The following is a 22,944-nucleotide window of genomic DNA, read 5'->3' on the forward strand; positions in this document are numbered from 1 at the left end:
ATAGCTGAGGAGTTTGAGGGAATACCACCAGCTGCAGATGTTAGTGGCAGAATGAGGCATGCACAGTATACCTTAGTCTGGTGCAGTGGCAGTGTATAGTACGCACACTCACTACCTAGTTCAAAGCCTAAGATCCCACATACAGATTGGAAAGTTGATGTCTGTCAAGCAATACAACCTTTACTAAACTGTGTAATGGCTGTATTCTGATAGGATCAGAGAAGAACAACCCACAAGGATGCAATTTGTGCCTGCTCTAATGATGAGGAAAGTGTGGAACCTGCAAAGAAAAAAAAATAAGTTATAAAAATGATTACTGTCATAGAAATATGTGTATGCTCCTAAGCAGATCATTTGTCTGAGGTCTACAGTTATCAGAAATATTTCCTCTACCAGAGTTTTGTTATATTCCCTTACATATTGCAAACAATACTGTGCATCAAGTATTTCAATTGGCTATCATCTATAAAACATGGATCAGGTCAATTATGCCCTCATTTGCACAAGTATACCAAGAAGCAAGACTACAGTACCTAATGCTTCCAATTCTGCTATTAGAATACTAACTGAAACACAGCGAGGTTAAGTAATCATTCACAAATGAGTAAGAAGAAGAAATCAACAGATTTGCTTCTGTAATGCATATTGATAAATGCAAACTTGTGAAGAAACAAGCATTAGCTATGCACTGTGTGCATCAGACATATGTAAACCTAAGTCACAAAGGCATGAGCAAAGGCCAGGGAACAGTCATAATCATTTGCAGTGTGTGTGTGTGTGTGTGTGTGTGTGTGTGTGTGTGTGTGTGTGTGTGTGTGTGTGTGTGTGTGTGTGTGTGTGTGTGTGTGTGTGTGTTTGGGGTGTAGGAGAGCAAGGTTGATACCAAAGAGGGGAGTGTGTGCAAGTAAGAAACATGTATCTTCCAGAGAATACAGTATTCAGGGCCAGTAACAACAGATGTATAGCACTCAACAGTACTGTTTAGATGGTTTGCATGTGTGTGAAGTGGTATGGACAAGTGACCATTTTTGTGTGTGTGTATGTATGTGTCTGCATGAACACAATCAAGCACTATGCTAGCACTATGTCTTAGCATACCAGACAGGTGTGAGCCTTGCATGGTAGAGTACTTAGTTCAGTGTTGTCACACTCAGCCATGTGAACGACCTCTGCCATGAGTTGCACTGCTACTTCCACGGCCCTGGATAGAAGTCAAGGTGCTACTTGAATGTGAACAATGTCTGCTAGACAATTTCCCCTCACAACTACATCCAGGACCAAGACCCTATGGCCTACCATGTCTGGGTGTGAACAATACAATCACTGATTGAGCAGTGAATGCAGTTTCACTACAGGAGCAGGATCTTACACGGCCACATCTGGTAACACCAGAAGATGTAGTGGCTCTTTGTGTCATAAGTATGCATAGGAAAGCTGAGTGTGTGTAAAATATTGGCAGGAGATTTGGGAACACAACCTCAGGGTCAAACTGACTCTGTGCTCCTCCTGACTGTGCCTCTTCATTGCCACCACCATCATCAGAGGCTACCAATACTCCATCAGGTGGTAGGTGTTCCACAATATCGCTGTCAGGATCACCTGTGATAACAAACAGTAAACACAAAAAAGCAAAAAAAGAAGAAATAAAATTGATCACATATTGTCCTTAACAGATGCTAAATCAACACAAACGTTACTCTTATACAGACCTGAATCTACTTTATATACAGTAATAACAATACTAATAAAAAAGACTGAAGGAAATGCAAAAACGTGACCCAAAAGAAGGAACTCCCCAAAGGAATTACTTCTCGATACCACACAGTGCTGGAACCACTCGTACCAGGAAGAAAATGAATATCTAGAGTCAGACCAAAAAGACTTTATTGTAGTCACCATACAAGGATGCTAAGCACACAGTAATAAATTACTCAATGGGTTTTCATCCTGGTTAAAACTGGGACTGCATCAGAATGAAAAATGTTAACAATTAACCCAAAAAGGTGTTTGAGTGCTTCTGACAAGTAGTGCCTTCTGCATTTGCACAACACTTGGCAACATGAAATTCCCTTTCATGGATTAAGAAAGAAAAGTAAAAAATGTACTTTACGCTGCCTTATGTAGGGCAAACCAGCTTGCCTGTATTTTGCTGCCATCAGCACTCTGGATAGGCAAGAAAATTCACCTGACAGATAACTCGTTCTGTGGCACAATGTGTAATTGTAGTGAGCTTGAAGATAAAGGACATCTGATGGATGGCTCAAATCCACTTAAATGATAATTTTACAGAAGGCTATCTGAATACATATTTCTTCATAATTTGTGATATCATTGTGTTGTTTAAAAAGCAACTGCTGTCAGTATTGCTAACAACATGTGATCTTTTGTCTGTCCACTTTCACATTATTTGTCAGTAATCACAAGTTTGATAATGTGTTCCATAAAGAAAATGTCTGTTGCAAGGAGATGTAAGATGGATGAATGTTTTACTTGAAAGCACTTCTTGCTCTGAGCATTGCAACATATACCCATTCATTCCATTTCCTTTACTTTCTGCTTTTTTTTCTTGTCATATACTTATCTTCTAATGTATTTTCCATTTGCTCTCCACTCAACAGTGCACAGCAACAGTTCACCTAAGGAAAAAAGTGAAACAGTTTAGGCTGCCTTATGTAGAGCAAATATGTCTGGCATCATTGCACGGCCTTTGGCAACATAAATAGTGCTAACTTTAGAGAAAGTGCCTGACATATGTCAAATTCTGTGGTACAAGGTGTAACTGAAGTGAATTAAGAGAAATGAGGCACACAAAATATTGTTCAAATCCCATTTTACAGATCAACTTGCAATTTTTCACAATATGTATGCATGTTTCTTTTTTTAAGTTGCATTTGCTCTCTGCTTGGCAGCATGCAAACATGGTTTACTACTTAAGGAAAAAAAATAGTAAAATTTAGTTTAGGCTCCTCAGTCAGTACAAACCCATCTGGTGGCATTGTGTAGTCATCAGGACTCTGGACAGTACTGAGAAGAGAAATTCCACCTATCACATACCTATCTCTGTGTCACAAGGTGTAACTTATGTGACTTGAGAGAAATAAGGCCCATGAAGCACAGTTCAAATCTTGTTTAGAGATCACATTGCAATTATTCACAATATGTGCTTTTATTTATTGTCATTTTAATTTGCATTTGCTCTCCACTTTGCACCATGCAAACATGGTTTACTACCTAAGGGGAAAAAAATGAAAAATTTAGTTTATGTTGCTTTAGGTAGGGCTAACATGCAGGGCAGTGGTGCCCTTTCCTCAGCACTCTGGACAGTACACAGTGGAGAAATTCTACCTGACATAGAACTACCTATGGTACAAGGTGTAAGTGCAGTGACTTTAGATAAAGAACTCAGCTGTTTAAGGGTTCAAAACCAGCTACAAGATAACTTTTCACAAAAGATGCAAGAAGCCCATTTCTCACAACATTTTGATTAGGACTGTAATACTAAAGAAAAATGCTAATGTTAAACCTGTTTCTTGCAAGCAATTTATCAGTAATCCTTGCGTAATTAATCTTTGCTGTTTAGCATATATTGTTAATGCTTCTCATATAACCTCAAGCTAATATGTGTCCAGTTTCCTAGACATGTCAGTGATGATATTTAATATAAAGTTTATGTGCATATGTATGATGGACACAGCACTTTTGTTATAATCATCATGAATCCAAACTATGTGTTTATGGCAGGTATGTCTTGTGAAGTATGCATGTAACATTAACTAGAGAGGAAAAGGCTAATAGATTGGGAAGAGGCCAAGAATTTATTTGAACTGTAGGTTAGAGATTGCCTTCACTATCAAGGACTGATATCAGAGTATAGGCAAAGAGAAAGAAATAGCAAGGATCAGAAGCAAAAGACCAGCACTGGTAAAGTTTTTAGTGGAATCTAAAACGGAAGCTGCCATTAAAAAGGGATAATTAGTTGAGCATATAAAATATTGCATGATAACTCTAAGAATCAGTCAGAGAAGGTTAGAAAGGATTGGGGAAAAAGATCAGATGAGCAATTCACAAAGAAACAATGAGAGGATATATGTATGTCTCCCGAATATGTAATAAAATCTAGAAGATTTAGGATTTTTGCTTGGAAATTTTTACATACTTATTTTTATACCCAAAGTAGACTCGAGAGAATTTTTCCTCCGGTAGAGAGCAAATGTTGAAGGTGTGATGGTAAAGAAAGAGGTACTTGGGAACATATTTTCTGGGAGTGTGGTATGTTGGCAGACTTTAAGGAATCCCTGCGGGATGCACTGTGAGAGATGTTGGTTGGGTGGATTGGTGTAACGAGGGAAATGATTTTTCTAAGCTGTGATAAAGAATAGGAATTGCCTCGACATGGTAAGGCCTTGCTGTGTCTGATTACAGTGGCTGTCAAAAAAGCAATTACTAGAAAATAGAAATCAAAATCTAAACCCAACTATATTAGAAGTAGTGAATATAGTAGCAGAGATAAAACAACTGGAATTGAGATCTTTAGAAAAGGAACAAACTACATAGAAAAAAATAGGAATTGTGGGAACAATATATATACAGGGGAGGAATGAGGTTTAAAAGAAGCCAAAACTTAAATGATCTATGTAATGTTTGACTGAAAATAATTGGGTAGATTATAAGAGATGTATAATGTTTGCAACTGGGAGTGTCAGTATGATTTCTGCTGTAAAATACTTGCAACTAGGATTGTGTCGATGTGGTTTGTTTTCATTTATATAAATATACGATTGCTTATGTTGTAAGTGATTTAATAAAGATGTTTCTTGTTTAAAAAAGGGGGCAGGAATAGAATAATAGAAGTAATAGTAATGTTGCTTAGGTTATATGATATATAGCAATATATGTAAAATATGTTTGTTAATGTTAATTTGCTAATACAGTTTGATTACTTTTGTATAAATGTAAATTTGCCTGTGTCACAAGTGATAATTCAATAAAGGTTTAAGAAAAAGAGAGAGCTTCAGTAAGCAGAGCTTGTATTAATCAGCACATTCAACTGCATTGATCTGAAATATATTTACAAACAGAAATACTGATTTTTACATAGGACTGCATTGTCAGAAATATTTAGAATCATGTAGACACATGCAGGCCTATCTGAAGTGTATCTCCATTCATTCTGAAATTAGTCTGTGTTCATTTCCATACAGAAAAGGTAGCTTTCCTATGGAGTTGTCAGATAATAAATTAAGTTTCACTTTTTGCAGGCTTTATCATATGGGTTTGATTCCCAGCTGGTTTAACAATATTTTAACATTGTGTAAGCCCCAATATCACAATATGACACGATTCATCTTTTTCCTTTCGAACTGCAAGTATTAAAAGCTATGTTAAGCATTCCATTGTTGAACATTGGAAATTATGTCAATAGGGTGAGCAGCACACATGACAAAGCTGAATGCCATTCTGCACACCTGTACTGCTGTCTGCATACCTATACTATCATCTGCATACCTATACTACTATGTATACTATGTGCTGTAAGTCCAATTTGCCTGCCAAGGACATTATCCACTCTCAATTGCACAAACAGTTGACAAGGCTGTGCATCTTTGTGTAATAACAGTAACACATGCAATCTGCATTGGGCATCAATTCCAACATATTTTGTTAGCTTGACTTACAGCACATAGTATACATAGAGGGTCCTGATGGAGAGATGAAAAGTCAGCAAGCGAAGGAGAATAGTAGTGCTGAAATTGAATTCATCCTCAAGTCTTGGTGCAGATGATAGTACAGGTATGCAAGTAATTAAGTCCAAATATCTGTAATCATTGTAGAAGTAGAGCAGAAAACAGTATGCACATTGAGAATTTGGAACAGTGTTTCTGGCAACAGGGGAGAAATAGCTAAGTAATGGGACACTGGAATGGCTGTGGGGGGGGGGGGCTGATCCATTACCCTGCCTACAGCCCCATTTGATCTTGATCCAGCTCTTGGTAGGTAGCATACCTCTCAACTGTCCAGATTTTTACCCCATATCTTTGATCTGTTCCTCATAAAAAAAGACTGAGGTTAAAGACTTTATATCCTGGAAAAGATTTATCAGCATTTCTCACTTAGTATACTCAATTTCTGTGGTCACACTATGTATCTATATCTTTCTCAATTGGTGAGATTTCTTTGTTGGCATAAAATGCTCAAACACCGATTATTTTAAATGATTCCTTATAAATAATGTTATTTATTTCTGCCTCAGTAGTCCCCAAAATAATTCTGCTATTTTCACCAGTCTCCAAGTGTGAAAAGGTTGAAAACCACTGTGGTATACCACTGGCAACTGGTCTACTGGTAGAGGTGGTCTCCCTAACTTTGAGAGTATGAGTTCTGTCAGTGCACTGATTGGCTACACATCTAGTGATGTATGGGTTAATCCCCAGCTGGGATGACTACTGGCTAGCTCATTAATGCCATATCATAAACAGGCTATGGGTCAGTACACTTACACAACTGGGGGTTGTTCCCAGTCCTAAATTCAGCCTCCCATTTACTTAGAAGGTGCTGCTTGCACTTCTTAAGGTCACTGAAGTGGTGACAACATTAAAGAGATCCATAACTAATGAAGAGTCTGCTGCTAGCAAACAACTTTATATTTTAGTGTTTCATCTAAAAATTTAGTGCCTGCTGTCCTTCATGAATAAATTGCCTATGTCAGTGTTTTTCACCAGCAGAAATTTCCTACCCATCCATGAAAAAGGCCAGGAGACTTGCTTTTTAATTAAAAAAAATTTTAAGGTCATTCTTCTTTAGGAAGAAAGCCCTTTGCATCCATTCGCACAGATGTGACAAGTGTGTGTGACCTTCTGCATCTGTGTAACCTGCTGTTTACATCTTCATCTTCCACACACGGAATTTGAATGCCAGAAGATGTTTGAAATGCAGACCATGAACCAAAAAGTGAGAGGTGGGAGAGAGAGAGAGAGAGTGTGTGTGTGTGTGTGTGTGTGTGTGTGTGTGTGTGTGTGTGTGTGTGTGTGTGTGTGTGTGTGTGTGTGTGTGTGTGTAAGTGGTAGGTAGATAAGTGTGTGTGTATGTAAGATGTAGGTAGGTTTGTGTATGTGTAACAAGTAGGTAGGTAGAGATGTATGTGTGTGTGTAAAAAAAGGAAGAGAGGTGTCTCTCAACTGTCCAGATTTTCGCAGAATGTCCAGATTTTTGCCTCATATTTTTTGTCTTCTTTTGGCTTTTCCCAGTCAGGGGTTGCCACAGTGGGTCACCTGTCTGCTCAGGACTGGCAGCGGAGTTTTACAGTGTTGCATTGCCAGCCCAGCACCCAACCTTCCACAGAAGGCACACACATGCACGCACTCACACCTAGGGCCAATTTAGAGTGTCCAATCCACCTACAGCATGTCTTTGGGATGTGGGAGGAAACAGGAGCACTCAGAGAAAATGCATGCAACCACAGGGAAGACATGCAGACTGCACAGAAGGCACCCCAGCCGAGGATTGAACCGGAGAACCTCTTGCTGTGAGGCAGCAACGCTAACTGCTGCACCACCGTGGCCACCTTGCCTCATATTTTTTGTTTATTCCTCATAAAATTTGGGGTTTTTTTTGAGTTTCTTGTGGCAAATCTGTGAGGACAGAATTCACTAAATAATGACAGGCATTTGAGTTTCAGACTTCATATCCTTCAGAAAATTCACAATAACACAATACCTTTTATTCTAGCAACTTTATAAGTTTGTGAGAGCAATATTTAAAGGTTGTCTCTATTTTGGGGGCTTTGCCCCATGCTAAAAGTTTGAGAGGTAGGGTGTGTGTGTTTGTGTGTGTGTGTAAGTGGTAGGTAGATAAGTGTGTGTGTATATAAGAAGTAGGTAGGTAGGTTTGTGTATGTATAACAAGTAGGTAGGTAGAGATGTATGTGTGTGTAAAAAGAGGAAGGGAGGTGTCTCTCAACTGTCCAAATTTCCACAGAATGTCCAGATTTTTGCCTCATATTTTTTCTCTGATCCTCATAAAATTTGTTTTTTTTTTGTCTTTCTTTTGGCAAATCTGTGAGGACAGAATTCACTAAATAATGACAGGCATTTGAGTTTCAGACTTCATATCCTTCAGAAAATTTACAATAACACAATACATTTTATTCTAGCAACTTTATAAGTTTGTGAGAGCAATATTTAAAGTTTCTCTCTATGTTGGGGGCTTTGCCCTATGCTAAGAGGTTGAGAGGTATGTTTTGTGTGTGTGTGTGTGTGTGTGTGTGTGTGTGTGTGTGTGTGTGTGTGTGTGTGTGTGTGTGTGTGTGTGTGTGTGTAAGGAGGAGGTAGGTAGCATACATCTCAACTGTCTAGATTTTTGCACCTTATTTTTGGTCTGTTCCTCATAAAAAGAACAATTATCACTAAATAATAACAAACATTTGAATTTCAGACTTCATATTTAGAAGAAAATGCATACTAACACAAATCATGTTATTTTTAGCAATTTTGCCCCTACCTATACCCAATCATGGTGTCCCCCAACCTTTTGTTTCCAGCGTCATAATGGTCTGTGTTGTATGTCTTGTATGTCTCCACATGCTTCCTAACCTATCCTACCTACCTGAACCTGTCATTCTTAAGCGCCTTTGCCAGAATTTTACCTGCCCCTCAAAAAAAACATACACCCCAGACATAGCTCTCCACTTCATTTATGTGTCATCTTGACACAATTGATTTGATACAATTGGCTATACAACATTATTCTGTTATCGCTCGTCATTGGTGTGGATTGGTGTGGTGACTCTGTACAGTCATGAAATTGTGTGTACAATACTACATTTACATTGTGAAGAAGTGGATAGCTATGGTGCTGTGCCATGACCTTCCTACAAATTCCTGTATTGTTTTCCTGTCTCCTATCCTCTACTTGCCAACCCCATTTTCACCACTGTCCTGTTGTCCATCCCTTTTTAACACATTTAATCTGGTCAAAAAAAAAGATTCACACACAGCACACATGGCCAGACATGACCCATAGAAAAGCCTTCACTTTGTGTCCTCAGCATTTGCACAGAGGTTAACATAGAGCAGCAATGCTGAGTGAAATTGAATGCTGTTTAACTTATTGTAAAACCTGAAGATTTCACTGTAACCTGCAGTGGTCCAGTTACTTTCATGCAAATGTTTTTAAATCTACTGTGCTGTCAGAATACAGAGTGAAGGCAGTACTGTGTAACAGTTAATGTAACAGTTCTTAGGCTGTTGGATGTATTAAAGTAAGACTTTCTATACGGCATGCTGAGATAATTTACCTGTTTGTACCCTGATGTTTTTACATAGTGTCATTAATTTGATTACTTATTAATTAATTTATTACTTCATGATATTTCATATTCCTGTCATATACTTAACTGCAAAAGTCTGTTTTTCTCTCCATATAAAACATTTCCTTAACATAATATTGGAATAATGCGTCAAGACATCATTTTCACGAAAATTGCAGTCCCAACAGGAATATGTAATAAGTCAACTTATCCTAGTTAGGTATTCATATTTATTGTACTCTCCAACCCCTTATTTCTATCTATAGCAAGCACTTTATTGTACAGAGTATGACTGATTAATGGTTTAATAAGTAAGACAATAAAACCATTCAGATGTTCTTAGGTGCCCCACAAAACATATTGTTGCTATTTCCATCTGCATCTCTCTATCTCTGTCTGTTCAACCCTTCTGCTTCAGTAAGTTGTCATTGTGTTTCAGTTGTGTTATATTAATGTTGTGAAGTAATAATTCTTTTGTGGAGTTATGAACTAATGCTCATATATTTAGAAATGTTTTTTAAATAATTTCAAGGGTTTTAATCCAGCCATTGCCTAAGTGTTTGGTACACTAATTAACCCATTACATCCGAGTGATGCCTCCAGGTGCATCTGCAGTTACCTCTTAATAATGCCTGTAGGCGTCAAATATTGCTTGTTCATATTTGCATGAATAATTCCGAAACCATGCTATCATAAGGTTTTAAAATATTTCATCTTAAAGCTTACATAATGGCAAACTCAACTACATTAATATTTAGCCTCTGTCTAGTGCAGCTAAAGAGGTATTAGCTGTTGTTTTTATTATATTGATTTATATAGATATAATTTAAACATTTTTCTGCATATCTCAACAACCAAGTAACACAGAGAAAACACCTTAGCCTCATATGAAAGTATCAGCTAGATGAATAAAATGCTGTTGACTGCACGTGTGTAACTTGAGTGTTTGCTGAGATATTGCAAGTTATTTACAAACATAATAGTTACTGTGCTTACTGTGACTTATACATTTCACTTTAAGACCTAGAACCTAAAGAATACTACCTGTATAAAATAGTATGTGCTGATGGGTTTGTCATTTGTACTTCTCTCATAACCCCTGTGGTTTCAGAGAGATATATACATTGTCTGAAATGTAATGACAAAATTTAATCAGGAGTTTAGGGTCAGCCCATTGGAAGTTACAGTGCAAACTTCCTGAGCTCCATTGGAGTGAATGAGTTAATGTGTACCTGTTGGCTACATACTGTGAGTCACCATTATCCTTCTTCTGTCATACTCTACATTGTCTCTGCCTCTATGTCACCCTGTCAGTGTATCTTCTACCTTCAGTATCATTAATCTTTCACCTCTGCTTTTGAGCAATGTCTGGCACCAGGCAACAACTGCAACTAAAGCAAAGTACAGAAAAGTATACAGCTTATGACAAAAATCTTGTAATTTTATTGCCTTCATCTGCATTACTCTGTCACACTTTGCATCACTATGTTAAATTGTTTTTAGTCAGTTTAATGTACTTTTCAACAAGATGAATAGTTGGATGTTAAAAATGACAGTGGTCAGTAGGGTAATGGACATAAAAACATGCATTTCTGTTTGCAGAAATGTACTGTCATACAAAAACAATGAGAATTATGACTTCCTATGTGGAGTCCTTAGATAACACTCATGTTTTACTTGGCGTACTGTAAATGTTTTAACACATCATTATCCTGATGCTATGTTAATGTCCTTGCTGTCTATTGTGAAACTTGTCTTGATCAGATCTTCAAACAAAAGTCAGCACAGAGCAACATAGAGTACTGCTAATTCCCATTCTAAGTTCAATATATGATTATGGATGTGCTAACACATTGCCATAAGCAGCCCTATTCAGTTAAGCAGTGCTGTGTTCAAAGAGTTAAAAAAATAAAATAAAATAATTATTTTATGTTGCAAAACAGTTGTATCTCTGTATTACTTTTGTCAACAGGTAATCTTGATTTCAGAATGATGCTCACTCATTTAAATTCCATCATTTAATGTACATCCACTCTACAGTGTTTGCACTTGTAACTGTGTTAAACGTTTAGTAACCTATTCTCACATAATCCATCTCTGTTACTCTGAAGTGCACTGTCCTATGAATGACTTGCATGTTTGTCTTTCCAATGCACATAGTGCAAGTATGAGACAGTACAAATGTGCAATCATCCTGAAATGAAGTTGCATAAATGTTTGATAATCTGCTGGTGTACAAGAGTCAATGTGTATGTCATCCCATAATCTGGAGCATGTTAATGTCCCTCACGGTAACACAATGTACATTAAGGACATTATCTACATTTCAGAAGTATGTCATTACATGTTATAGTCAGTGATGTTACATAGTCATGTGCACACACATGCATTTGTTGTGTAACTTGTGATGCAGAGTACCATATCTTCCAAACAGTGGATTTTATAACAATTTATATGTCTAATTTCATATTATTAATGTCAGTCTTCAACTATGGTGCTTGTGACTAATACAGTGCTCTCTAGAATCTGTAACTAGATAGGTAGGTAGGAGGCTCAAGGCCTACCATTGGAAACTTGTGTATGTGTGCATGTGTCTGTGTATGTGAGACTGTAACACTTGGTGTTGTAGCCACTTTCTATTAGAAGAATACATTTAACTATTCACACAGCTCCTTTATCACACTTTTTACTGAAACATGCTCTGTGAAATACACTCTGTACCCTTAAGAGTCAGAGTTCTGCTGTGGCACTTGCAACAAATGCAGTGCTCTCTAGAATGGGTAACTAGATAAGTAGAAGATTTGAGGCCCAATGTGGGAAACTTGTGTGCATGAGTGACTGTATTTGAGACTTTGTAAAACACTTGGTGTTGTGTTCAATTCCCCTGATAAGAATGCATTTAACTGTTCACACAGCTCACTTATCCCACTTTTTACTGAAACATCCTCTATAACACACTCTGCTGTGGAGCTTGCAACTAATACAGTACTCTCTAGATTGTGTAACTAGACAGGTATAGAGTTTGAGGTCCAATATGGGGGACTTGTGTGTGTGTGTCTGTGTAACATTTGGTGCTGTGTCCACTTCCGCTAAGAAATATACATTTAATTGTTCATACTGCTCCCTTATTACACCTTTGATGAAATATCCTCTGTGAAACACACCGATGAGGTCATCCTGATAAAAATGAATTATCTACCATTAACAGTCAGACTTCTCCTATAGTGATTGTGACTAATACAATGCTTTCTATATTGGGTAGCTAGGTAGTTAGGAAATTCAGTGCTCAGCATGGGAAATCTCTGTGTGTGTGTGTGTGTGTGTGTGTGTGTGTGTGTGTGTGTGTGTGTGTGTGTGTGTGAGAGAGAGAGAGATGCTTGTTGCTGTAACCAATTCCCATGAAAAGAATGCATTTAAATTTGCACACAGCTCCCATATGTCAATTTTAACTGAAACCTCCTTTAATTGTTCATACTGCTCCCTTATCACAACTTTGATGAAACATCCTCTGTGAAACACACTGATGAGGTCATCCTGCCAAATCTACCATTAAGATTAAAACTTTCCCACAGTGCGTTCTACATTGTGTAACTAGATAGGTAAGAGGTTCATTTCTCAGTATGGGGAACTTGTGTGCTAGTGAGTGTGTGTGAGTGGGGGTGTTTACAGTTAGGTGAGCATGTGCTCAATCAACTTTTACTCTGGATAATTGTATTAAACTGCTACAAGACTCCACCATCCCCTAATCCCACCTTTCACATCCACAACTTATTTGCAACACAACAGGTAGCTATGCATACTGTTTGTACTCTACTGAGTACAATTTTATAGATATTATTTAAAACATGGCTTTTTTAGGTAATATTCTGTCCACAACTGCTGAAATTAATGCTTCCATTAAGGGTGTCATAGACTAAAAAAATATCCATTTAATGATTTTACAGGGAAAGTGATGAAAACATTTGTTAAATGGGGTGGGTGGAGAACGTTTCCATTTTTCAAGTGACAGGTGTTTTGTGGGGGAGCAATAAGATCCCACAGTTGCAAAATTATATTGTCTACCTACATCCCTGGTGCAACAACGATGTGGTCATTTTTTTTTTCAGAAGTGAACTATCCCTATTTAAATGTTACACTTTTCCTGTGGTGCTTCCATTTCTTGCACTCTTCCCTAGAATGCATAGATAGATAGGTATGATGTTTGAATACAGCAGTGCTTAACTTCTAGAACTATGACTGCAAATTAATTCAGGATTGCTTTATACACAATTGCAGTGGCAACTTTTATAATACTACATAGCTGTTAAACTCATTTCACCAGGCACATCTTCTTAGCAATACAGTGCTGATGTCACTCCTTGATAGATGCTGTATGTAACACCTGCACTCAGTATTCTCCTGTGGTGCGGGCTGCTGATAATGTGCTGTGTAGATGGTTTAAGTGGATAGTTAAGTGGTCTGAATCCATCAATGCTTAGACTGTGATTACTGCCATATAACGTTGGCCACTTCATAACCATCTTTATGTATACTTCTAATTATGTAATGGATTTACGATGACACTCTGTAATACTAGCAAATCCTAGCACCCACAGGGAAAATAATGTTTTGTCCACACAATGATTACATAATGCTATCATACCGGTAGTATCTCACATTTGGAGTGTGAATTCTCTGGTGTTGCATAACTTTGATTCTGTGCTATGCAAATTGTGTAATTACATATGTAGGATGTTTGAGGCCAGCTGTGAATTTGTTTTCACCCTCATACTATGTATACTATTCTTCAAAGATACATATGATACATAGCTGTACAATGTTATTGTGCACGTTGACCACTTTTTAGCATAAAAACTAATAAACAGTGGTGATGTCATCCATTTAAATGTGCACTATCTCAGCTGTACTTCAACATGGTGTGGGGCACTTGTAATTCAGGAACTAATTTTTAGCTTGTGATCTTGAGTAGTTAGCTCAGATCTAGCCATTACTGCTCAGACTACATTGTGTCAGTCTTATTGTGACTGTCCATGTTGCCGACAGTTATCAAACACATTTGCTGTCTACACGTATGGATGTTGATGCCTCATACAAAAAGCTATGATAATTGTTGACCCTCATACAAAAAGCTATGATAATTTGTCACATAGCAATGCTTTTATTCAGAGTAAGGATGACATATAATTACATTTTCCTTTCATAAGATAGGTAGGAAGTGTTATCTTCTGGCATGTTGGAATCGGACGACATGGTGTATGTTGTTGACTTAGTACAGCAATTACAGGTGCATATTTGACATGTCATGCCTTCCCATATTGATATATCTCACAGTTATAATGGCATTTCTACCTTGGTGCATTCATCCTGCACAATATCATGTATTTTCTGTTAACAAATGCTCATGTGTTCAGAATTCACATTCACCGCCTTTTAGTATTGTTACCTTTATACTGTAATGCATAAATGGCATTCACTAGTTATAATGTATCCATTTACAGTGGGGGAGCCCTCCACAATCTCTTCTAAGAGGTTGTTTATTACACATACATATGACATAATAGCTTAGTGTAGGTGTAGTGTCAAAATAGTGTTAAGACTTCCACTGTGGTGCTTGTATTTGAACCATATGCCATTTCTCAGTAGAGTCACATAGTTTGCTGTTCAGTTCCAGAAATGGGTGACATTATATGAATATACTGATATTATATATACAGTATTGTATGTATTGTATGTATGTATTGTTATTCATTTGTATGTTGGACAAGGATATAGCATCACAGGCAGTGATTGCATGGCAGTGAAATGATTATTTGGGGCATGCCATGCTATGACTGCTCCTGTGGCATGTGCATTGAGTACTGGCTTGTATAACATACCTGCACGAGATAGACTGTGGTTAAGTTCTGAGACACAGTGTCCTGCATGATGGAAACAGCTTAGAAGCATCAATATTGTAATGCTCACTGTTGTGTGGACAGTAACATGTTTAGCTACTTTCCATGAGTCTGACAAACTCATATTATATTTGTAACGCCTGTCTTAATGCACACATTCAGTTGAGTTATTTGACAGCCTTCACTGTTATCTGATGTAACACATGCAGTCAATACAGAGGTATGGAGAGAGTACATTATAATATTTATTTAATTTTATTTATTTGACATTTGTTTACCAGCTTAATCTGGCTGGGTGGAAAGCCCATTCTCAGCAGAGACACGAGGAGAAAAGCTCCAGAGAGGTACATAAGATACAGTTGCTTACATAATTAGTCTAGATACAGTAACATTGTAATCATAAATATGAACAATATAAAGAAGGCATACTTAAAAATATATATATACATGTTTAAACTATGCATTCTTACACATACAGCTGTCACATCTATTGATATAAGGTATACTCATTTTACATTATAGCAAAGATTTTGCAAAAAATGTTGTGAACTCCATGTCTGATTTTATGGAAACAGAAGGGGGTGAGAGAAAGGGAGAAGGTAGAAAAGGAGAGGGGAGGTAAAGAAGAGGTGGGGGTTATGTTAGAAGGAGAGGAGGATGGTTAAGTAGGGTCATCACAAGAACAAGTCCAAGATTTGAATAGATAGTCTTTCAGAAATGTTTTGAAGCAGTTAATTTTAGTAATTAATCTTATGTGCTGTGTCAGTTTATTCCAGGCATTGGCGACAGAGAGGTTATAGAAAAGTTTACCAATGGTTTTGTTTTTTTTATACATTTGAAGGAGATGTTTGGTCTGAACTGTGGTGTATGTGGTTAGCAGTATAGGGTGTAATGAGGTTGGAGACAACAGAACAGGAGTGGGGCTGGTTTAAAATGGAGTGGGTGAGGTAAAGTTGAGGCAAGAGGAGTTGGTTGCGCAATCCAAGCCAGTGAAGGGTTTTAAGAGATAAGCAGTGGGGAGAATGATAAAGTTGGTTTGCAGCAAATCTAGCAGTTTTATTATATGCCATTATAACCTTAGGTAAAAGATTTGTGTGGAGGTGAGTGAGGATAGGTGCTGCATATAGTAGGCTTGGTACAAGGTAGGCTTTTGCCAGAGAGAGTTAGGCTTCATTCATTAGGATTTTTTTATTTTTATAGAACAGTTTTTGGAGGGTCTTTTTTACTGAATTTTATATATGATGATTGATTATGATCCCCTAAGAGCTTGGTGTGGGGTTCAACCTTGATAGTTGCACTCTTTAGTGAGGTAACAGTGAAGGAGGATTTGAGGTGTTGGAGGGATTTGGTGAGGAAGAGGAGCAGTTTAGTTTAGTTTTGTTTGGGTTAAGAAGGAGTTGGTTGCAGTTTAGCCAGTTTTCAACTGAGTGTAATGATTCTTATGTAATGGTGAGAAGGTGAGGTAGAGAGATGGAGCTACAAATTATAATGGAGTCATCAGCATATTGGATTAGAGAGGAGTGAGGACAGGCTTGGTGGAGATTATTTGTGAAGATGTTACATAGAAGGGGACTAAGGATGGAACCTTGGGGAACCCCGGTAGAGACTGGAAGGAAAGGGGAGGATGCAGACATCTATTTCACAGCCTGAGATCTGTTGGAGAGACAGCTTGAGAACCAGCAGAGAGTAGACTTGGAGAGATTAACAGGAGCTAACTTGGTCAGAAGTAAGTTGTGAGAGACTGTGTTAAAGGCTTTAAAGAGATCAAGGAAAAGGCATGAGATTAGTTTATTGTGGTCATGAGATGTAAAGATACTATGTATGAAGGATATTAGAGCTGTGGCAGTACTGTGGTTGGTACAAAAACTATGTTTGGTAGGGGTAAGGAGATTTTCTCGAAGTAGATGAGCAAGGAGTTGTATTTGAATACATTTTTCAAGAATATTTGAAGGGGGACAGGATAACAGTAGGTGTGAAATATAGTTGCTTCCTTTATGCACGGGAATAACACAGGATTTTTTTCCAGATTTCAGGGACTCTGTTTTCTTGGATAAAGCTGATAAATCTGTTCATCGCAGAAAACAATCAGTAGACCTAGTAGTGAACTAGGTAAGTTCTAAGAAGGTAAATAAAATAGCCTATGATGAAAATACAGAATACTCAATAGAAATAAAGCACTACAATATTTACAGGGCAAGCAGTTACTGAGCGCAGAATGCAGGGCACTACTCAGTAATTTATTATCTCAAAACCAACAAGTTATTGCTATGCAGGTAGGATTACAGTTACAGAGAGATTTATATGGGGAGGGAGAATAGAGGTATCCTGGTGATTTGCTGTTGTTAAGAAGGGCTGTACAGATAACAAAAGTTTAGGTACAGTATCATACAATTCCCATAAGTATCAGCTGAAGGTGTTGCCACTGAGCTGCACAAAAGGTTCAGATGCTGTATTTACGAATTCTTCAAACTATCATGGGGGATTTTTCATAGATTTACTTTTGCTGTTAAGTAGGACTAGCCAGGAGCAGTCCTACTTAATAGCAGGGGTTTGAATCTGGTAACATCAGCATCTGTCAGACAGGCCTGCCTTAGGCAAAGTAAGTATTTGTGGCACAGCCAGACGGCCGTGTTATCTAGATTCTGTAACTAAAGAAGGAAGTTCAGTTCTGACACTGATGAGCTTGTATGTTTGTGTGTGGTTCTAGTGCCAGGAAGGTAAAGTTTCAGCAACAGATGTGTTATTGTTGACTTCTACATCCATTGAAGAGAAAACATTAACTTTGGAAACAGCTCCCTCAGCAGTTTATACCACTTTTAACACAACCTACTATTCTGTAACACACTGATGAGGTCATCCTGTCAAAAGTGCATTTTCTGCTTATAAGAGTAAGACTTTGCCTGTGGCTGTCATACTCTAGATTGTATTACTAGATAGGTAAGAGGTTCAACTCTCACAGTGGTGAACTTGTGTTTGTTTGGCTAAAATGTCAGATATGTATAGCTTCCTGAACAGAAGCAATGTATCAACTTCCACTCGGGAAAATTTTAACATGGTAATATGGTAGAGAATGCTCCATCCCCTTATCCCACTTTTACCTCAAAATCATCTCTGCATCACACTGATGAGGTCATCATGTCAAAAGTGGACTCACTACTCTTACAACTCAGACTTCTCCTGTGACACTTACAGCTACTTCTGTGTTCTGTTGATCATGTGATTAGATACGTAGTGGGTCTGAATCCAGCATTGGTTAACTAACGTATATCCTGTCATATACAGTTGTGTTTGTGACAGCAATGTTTATGTAATCTTTCACTTAGGTGAAATATTTTCACTGACAGAGGACTACTGTATAAATTTGTATTTCCCCATGCAATATCCAGTTTTGTAAACAAAATGCTTACATCTTGCTATCAAAAATGAACTAATTCTCAGTGCTCATATGAGTTATCCTGTGGTGCTGGCTGCTGAATTTGTACTGTCTAGACTGCCTGAGTACAGAGAGAAGAGGTTTGAATCCAGCAATGACTGACTACTGTGCATGTGTCTTTGTCTGTCATAATGTGCCAAGAAAGCTTCTATCTCATGTAGTATGTGTAGCTAGATAGTGTCTCTGCATTTCAACTACCTTCATACTTTTTTAGAAGAACATCAATGTATGAAAGAATGGTGATATTATCCATTCAAATGGGCACTATCACAACTGTAAAACAGCCCCAGGAGATGTTGTAAAACACTATCTCACGTGGAACAAGCAATTCAATCTGTGTTCTGCACCTTGTATTGCATGTCTTTCTCCAAACATTTATGTATATCTTTGTTTTCTTCACATCATGAACTTTATTGGACATGAGAACTTGCATAACATTTCTTTCTGTATGGCATGATGCCAGATCATCATAACATGTAATTGGGCCTGTGTTTGGACACTTCCTTGTGTGTTTGTATTGCTTACATGCTGTTTTGTCAGTGTTCACTGTAATGTCTTATGAGCATGCCCAGTATGATCATGTAATAGATGCACTCCATTTACAAATGGAGACCTTGAACTACTGCAGTGTCAACAGATCTGTTGTTTATCACTTGTGCATTGTGATTGCTGTTATATTACTGTTTGTGATGTACTTGAATAAAAAAATGCTTGTCTAATACACATGTTAAGGTAATATGCCTCCCTGCCAATAGTTGTCAAATGACAACAAATGGTAAAACATGTCACTTTTTGCTGTGCATTACACAACAGCTGTACTACTCATTTCTTGTTTATACAAAATGAAGTATACTGCACTATAGTTAGTCAGTTATTACACATACATTCCCTATATATATATATATATATATATATATATATATATATATATATACATGTCATATTAAATAACTGGTGCATGTAAATAGCCCCTAATGTGTCTATTGTCCTTTAATTGTTATCTTGGCATGTTAACAACATTAAAATCACATTTACTCCCCTTTTTATAATGTTACTGAAAATTTTAATTTATGTAGGTGCTGCTGTGCAGTGCTGTACTGGACTGAACTGGAACCAAAGTCGTCTTAAGACGTAAAGTCTTGCCGGCTGTTTACTGCTGAATCAGACACAGAGTTTTGCTTGACTGCATCTGTAGTCTGTTTAAAGCACCAAATTGCACACTGATAAAGAAATATATTTTGCAGCGCAATACTATTTCACTGTAAGCACAGTTACTATTAAATAACTTATTTTTATAACAAACAAGATGTACGGCTGTAGTTTACAAATTTAATGTGCAAAGTTATTCCTTCACAACTGATATGAACGATGGATTTATGGCTTTCCATTTTCCAGTTACCTTGGAACCTGAGTTCCTACAAAATGCCTCTAACAAAATTTGATTTACAGTTCTTATATGCTGTTATTCTCATGCACTTGAGATCCTGTTTTTATCTTTTTCTGCTGATACTTTACTTTCCAGAGTTGTTTAAGGAAATGTTTTATTATAAAGCAGTATTGTCCTTCTGTGAAACCATTTCTTCTGATGTGAAAATGCATGCAATCAGAATTGTCTTTTTGCTGATTTTATAAAAAAGATGTTCATTAACAGAAGTCTGAAAGGAAACATCTATGCAAACTGGTCTACTGTTATTTTTGAGGAACTGATACTGTGGAAGAACATGTTTATTGAGGAAACAGCTTTGTAAAAGATCACATATTGCTGAGTTTATAAACTGTTCTGCAAACATGAGAAAAGCATATAATACTTGCTTTCCAGAATTGCTTTTTTTAGACTTTTTTGCTGATGCTGTGAAGAAGCCTGTCTGTTATACATATAGTATGGATGCCCATTTTACATTGCTAAATTCTATACATATATTTAAGCAAACTTTTTATTCTCTGCTTTATCTTTCAGCATATTTACAACAGAATTAATTTCAATGTTTTATTCACTGTTAAACATACTCTAACAGTTACATTGCGTCCTTATTATGTCCATTGTTAACATGTCAGTTTTTAGCTATGTACATGGGTAAACAGCTGGAAACAGGATTATTTATTATTACATCAATAAAGCTGTATTTCTGTTGTAAATGTTTCTTTGGGACATAATCACATTTGAATGCATTAACTGAGTACATTTTCTCCATTTACCCTCCCCTTGTACTTATGTCTGCACTATTAGCATTGTATTTTGTGTACATTCTCCCAATTTCATGTCCCCTGTATCTTACTACTTATAATAAACTTACCTTTCCTTCATATAAGCTGTCTTTGTGTGCTCGTATAATACTTGCGTCTACAGACAAGCAGGTTTGTTTACATTGTGTTCTCATGCTTCCCTGCACTGTTTCTTGGCTGTGACACTTCTGCCAGCCACAAAATGGTGCTTGGCAAAGTGCCAGCATGATAAACAGCATGCATATTTGATGACTACTCCTGTTACTCATTATGCTAATGAGAAATAATCATGTAGGCTTCACAAGAAGCTTGCACAATTTTTAATGAATCCCAGGGATTTTGTGTTTGTGTGCATGAGAGTAATTGGAAGGTAGGATAATGATCTGGTTAAAGCAGAGGTACACAGTTCAGCATATCTCATGTGTTTGGCTGACTAATGACTTGAGAGACTGGGTTTGGGAGTAGTAGTTACATAATTTCCTGACTCATAAGAGAGCCAACAGTAAACATGTGCATTATAGTGCATGCATTTATACTTGTGTTTTTGATTTTATTAATTTCAGGAGGTGAATGAATTGAAGACTAATGTAAAGGCACAGCATGCGGCATGTATCGCTACCTTCCTGTCTCTAAATTCAGGAGAATCTGAGTATAACCTTGCAACAGCCTCATTTAGTTTATCACTTTATCAAGTTCGACATTTTCACTATATAATTCTTTTTAATAGTTACTGTGGTTGTGTTTTCTGTACAACTTTTGAATGGTATCCATGGTTGTGACTAAAACTGGTCAATAAGGATCAGTTTACTAAAAGCTCATCAAACACATAAATTGTCAACAAATGCAATGCAAATAAAGTGAAAAATGTTAATAAAAATGATAGCAGTGTGTTGTTTTTCCATACATTTCCTAGTATGTTTTAGCAACTATTTTTAGGTAATAAACTCATTGACTTCCCAAAAGATGGCCTCATTGCAAACATGAGTGGTGAACATCTCTCAGCATGTTTAAAAAAATGCAATGAAAACATATAATTTCTAAGTTTCAGTATAGGAGCTGCTTGATATAATTACTAAGTTGCAACTAAAAGCATAGCACATCTCAAGGATTCATGTCTTACAACAGACTTTTTCCCACTATAATTTCTCCAAGTCTTTTGGGTTTCTAATACCATGACAGGAATGGACTCCATCCCTAAGTCAAAGTATGATTAAAGTTCATGAATTTTAGTACTGTTTCAGTCTTTGATGTTGGACAAAAATGCTTTTCACAGCACCTGTGATGTGCCCAGAACTGATGACTCCTGCAATTTGTCTGGAGTTACATGCATCAGTATCTAAATATGATTGTAAATTCTTTTTTATGACACCCAATACTACTACTACTGTTGAAACTGTCTGGGTATCCTTTTTCCAGATTGCTCTTGTTTCTGCTTGGAAATCCTGGTATTCAATTACTTTGTGTCTCTTTGTGCATAAGATACTATAATAACTGTGTGTAGCAATTTTCATTGTTTAATGCTAATATCTTTTTTTGATGGACTACTACATCTGTTTTTCTCACATCTGTTTTTTTGAACTGTTGACAATGGGTGATCCCATGGGATAAAAACTTCATCATTCTCTATAATGCTTTGTGACTCATGTTTCCATTGCTCTTAGCTATTTCAGTGTTGTAATGTTTGCATAATCCCCAGTGCAACGGCTTTGCCACATTATTATGCCTTTCAGTATACAGACCATCTGCCATTAGTGTATCATACCCAGCAACAAGATGTGCGACTCTTTACATTTCTGTTTTACAGAACCTGCATTTGTCTGCTTCTCTCATATGTTCAATGGACTTTGCAATCCAAAATGTGCATAGTCCACTATCCTGTTTTAACATTTCATATTTAGGTTTAAATTCACTTCTCCTTAACTCTTCCTGCATCAGATCCTGATCGACATAAGGTTGTTCCTGCAGTTTTCTGTACTTGCAACTATATTTATACCTTTTCCTCATTTCTTGCCTTCACATCTGATCCTTCTCTTTATATTCTTTGCTTTGTTTTTTGACACATTCAGTTACTGCCTGATTTTTGTTTACCT

The 22,944-nt window shown here is 37.1% G+C and overlaps 1 protein-coding gene across 2 annotated transcripts in view; it reads left to right on the forward strand.

Moving 5' to 3' along the window:
- LOC122790408 (mannose-specific lectin-like) overlaps positions 1-22,944 on the forward strand; it is a 230,592-nt gene that overhangs the window by 134,884 nt on the left and 72,764 nt on the right. Inside the window, exon 4 of one of the 2 annotated variants that reach the window (XM_044057925.1) lies at positions 21,418-21,729. The exons of the other annotated variant lie outside the window; for it this stretch is intronic. The gene's annotated coding sequence lies outside the window, so the exon portion shown is untranslated. Of the gene's footprint in view, positions 1-21,417; positions 21,730-22,944 lie in introns of those variants that run through there. 2 annotated transcript variants of the gene reach the window in all.

Source organism: Protopterus annectens, chromosome 16.part0 (assembly GCF_019279795.1).
Source record: "Protopterus annectens isolate FY-2018-M chromosome 16.part0, PAN1.0, whole genome shotgun sequence".
Classification (NCBI taxonomy): Eukaryota; Metazoa; Chordata; order Ceratodontiformes; family Protopteridae; genus Protopterus; species Protopterus annectens.